The following is a 3,662-nucleotide window of genomic DNA, read 5'->3' on the forward strand; positions in this document are numbered from 1 at the left end:
TAGATAGCATCTACAAGTTAAAAGAAAAGTGGACTGAATGTTACATGAGGGATGTTTTCACATTGGGAATGAGAAGCACACAATTAAGTGAGAGTTTCAATAGTGATTTGAAAAAACATCTCAAATCAGATTTTGACATCATTCGCTTCTTAAAACATTTTGAAAGGGCTGTGCAAGGAAAAAGAAACAAGGAGCTAGATGCAGAATTTGAAGCTACTAAAAAACTTCCTAGAATAGGGATGGAGACTCCTATGTTGTTGCAAACAAGCGAAGCTTACACACCGACCATATTTGAAGCATTCAAATCTGAATATAGAAGATCCATGGCTGCATGTAGTAGAGCATTGGATGGAGATAATACATATGCTGTTACAATTGTGAGGGCTAATGGTGATTTGAGTTCCGAACTAGAGCGCATAGTTGTCGGTGATCCTTTGGAGCAAACGGCTTCTTGTAGCTGTTTTCGGTTTAAAAGGACCGGAGTATTGTGTGCGCATGCTTTAAAAGTTCTTGACTTGATGAATATCAAGTTATTGCCAAACCATTATCCTTTAAAGAGATGGACCCGAGAAGCAAAATCTGGAACTATACAAGATACCAAAGGAAGGGATATAATTGAAGATCCAAAATTGGATGCTATGTTGCGGTACAAGTTTGTTTCTCACAAATTTCATGATTTTGCAAGTGAAGCCGCAAGCGATCCGGAATGTATCTTGTTGGTGGACAATGCATTGGACATCCTTGCCAAGCAAGTACGGAAAAAACTGAGGATATCTAGAAGTATTTTGAGTGAATCCTCTAATGTGCAGCCTAATGTTCAACAAGATGAGGGTTTGCTTAGTTCTGCACGCCTCAAGAAAAAAGAGGTTCAACCGAAAAGTTCAAAGAGACATAAACCTTGGATCGAGAAGACACGCAAGTACAAAAAGAAAGACCCAAAGGAATCTAGCGTATGTTGCTGAAAATTCTTGCAATTTAGTGTACTTATTTATTACTACATCATATATAAATTTGTTGGGTTTCTTTTTGCAGCAGCAAGAGAAAGAGAATCAAGTTGGTGGAGAAACTCAAGCAACAACTGAAAATGCTAATAATGCCAGCAATGCATTCAGGAGCTACACAGACTTGCTAATGGTACTTTAAATGTTGTTGTATCTTCTCTAAACTACTATTCTATTCCAACGTTTCATTTTGATCCTCTTTCTTTCCAGGGTTCTAATGGAATTGATGATATGGATTTTGGAGATCTTCTTTAGGTTCCTATTTCATGACAAGAAGAAGATAGTCCATCTTCTTCTTTTGGCCTGAATATGTTCAGCTTGAAGAAATTTGTGAAAAACACTGCAAAATGGTGTTCTTTTGTGTAGAACCTGCAGCTCTAGTACTATATTTTGTTGGAGGTTATTATGGTTATTTGTATCATGACTACTGTTTGTATTCTGGTTGATTTTGGTTGAATTCTGGTTGAAAACGGAGTATTTTTACAGGTTTCTATCCAGTCTGAATATGTTCTGTTCTATTCTGCTGTTTACATTCAGTTAACTGTCCATAGATGCACTTGTCGCTGCAGCTGGGCTGTTTGCTCCCGAATGGGCCTCCCTTGTCGCTTATGTGGGCTGGCCTGGCTGAACTGTGTTGTGTGAGGGAAGGAAACATGAAACAGAGCAGGGGACACACGATGGAAAAGAAACGGCATCCAGCTGCCTCAAGGCTGCCTCTGACTTGCTATAAGCAAGTTAGAGAATCTGCGCCGGTCGATGGGAGGGGCGCCATCGACTGGAGTGGCTGTGAGGGGGAGAGAGTGAGAGAAACTAGTCGATGTCCTGTGCATCGAGGATAAGCATGCTTTTTTAGGGGATAAGACTTTTTTTAGGAGGGGGCAAGGCTGTGTGGGTGGAAAAAAACAGTTCGTTGTTCCACTCTTGTTTATATATGTTTAATATTAATATATAAAATGTTTTTATACAAAAACGCAAAAAATCTAAACACAGGAATTTTGCAATAGATCCGAACGGATCCTTTGCCATCGGATCTAAATCCTATGTTGGTTGTACGTCCGCTCGAACTGCCTTTTTATTCCTTGTTTGCTTATGTCCCCACTAATCCAGTGATCGCCCACACTCCCGCCAAATCCCTTGATTGCCCGCACTCCTAATTTTTTAATGATTGATGGCGGAAAACAAAGGTGGGGATTGAGAAAAATATGTCGCGAACAAGGGTAATAGAACCCACGATCCATCAGACTGCAATTGGAGGGCACAACCATCTCAGCCAACTTAACTTTCAATTTGTTCAACGCTTGTGCTTTTCGTAATTGGGAGTCTCCAAGTTTTGATTCAAATTATTAGAATGATTGCTACTATCTGCTTGATGAATGGAATGTGAAGATTATATAAAACAGTAGGATTTTCAGTTTGTATGCCCGTCCAGTAACTAAGTTTTTACAGGTTTCATGATAGAGTAATTGTGCCAATGTGTTATACTTTCTAATTACTTTTGCAGTGCCATTTAATTGTTAAATTTTCTATTGGGCATGCTTCTCAGATCCAAGGCATGGAGAACTCCAAGGAGTTTGCTGACAAGCTGTTCAGGATATGTCGAGGCAGAGGAACATTGAGACGGGTGAAGGCATTAACAAGGATCGGCTCAGAGAGGTCTAGACGGAGATTACTGACCACATCTTGGACTAAGCTATGTTCAATTTAAGTCAATTTAACATACTGATAAAAAAATTCCTTTGGGTGTCTCACATTAACAGGTGGAACATGAACATTGTTGGGATGCTCACAGAAGATAAGGTTAAGAAGGTGGCTACGCAAATGATCACAGAGAAGACTACTGCTGGTTCGTCTTCCCCGCCCTTTAAAGATGTTCACGTCTGCACATCAATCTATCGATATTGTTTGGCATATTTTTCCAGGGCCTTTTGATCGACCATGCGATTCAAAAAGCTCTTTAGTGCAGTTTGCAACAACAAAAATCAGAGGATTGGTCGTTTGTAAGGGTGGATATCTCAGAGGTGGCTGCCACCCGGATTGGAATTTAATTCAATCTATTTCCCTGTCTGAAGTTTCATACTAGATGTATGTTCCTGTGATATGATTTGTTTATGGAGATGGAGAGATGTGACTTTCAGAGTGACATAAATTCAGAGTCCTTCTATTGAAATCTAGAGGATCGGTTGCATTTTTGTTGAGGTACAAGAAGAACTTTGTTTTGTGTTAACAATGGTGTCCTTTTGTGCATTGATATTCCCTGAGTGCCCACTGCTATGTTGTAGTTCCTTTTCCAACCAAGTTATTGTTGTATTCATTTTGACAGAACCGATACCAAGTGTACACACTTTGCGATTAAACCAAAGACACCAAAGCGCTAAGAGCGCACTGAATTGTTGGACTGAAAAATATATAGATAATTCATCTGTCAAGCATCGGAAACTAACCCACTATGACAGTCACATGAATAGATACAAAAATTGCCAAGCAATCCGCAAAGTATATACAAACTGATATGTATGAATACCACAAAAAAAGGTTGTGCCTACGTGAGGACTGCATTCGCAGTGTGGGCAAAGAATCGATTATGGAATCTGTGCATTTCTTGCGAGGTATTCTGAAAATTTTAAATCAGTGGCAATGAGTGGCGATCATGAAGCAGGAAAA

The 3,662-nt window shown here is 39.6% G+C and overlaps 1 long non-coding RNA gene across 1 annotated transcript; it reads left to right on the forward strand.

Moving 5' to 3' along the window:
- Positions 1–2,782: 2,782 nt before the first annotated feature.
- On the forward strand, positions 2,783–3,225 carry LOC123085863 (uncharacterized). Its single transcript, XR_006440027.1, has 2 exons — positions 2,783–2,844; positions 2,921–3,225. It is a non-coding gene; the product is annotated as an uncharacterized lncRNA (long non-coding RNA).
- Positions 3,226–3,662: the final 437 nt, after the last annotated feature.

This window comes from Triticum aestivum, chromosome 4A, assembly GCF_018294505.1.
Source record: "Triticum aestivum cultivar Chinese Spring chromosome 4A, IWGSC CS RefSeq v2.1, whole genome shotgun sequence".
Lineage (NCBI taxonomy): Eukaryota > Viridiplantae > Streptophyta > Magnoliopsida > Poales > Poaceae > Triticum > Triticum aestivum.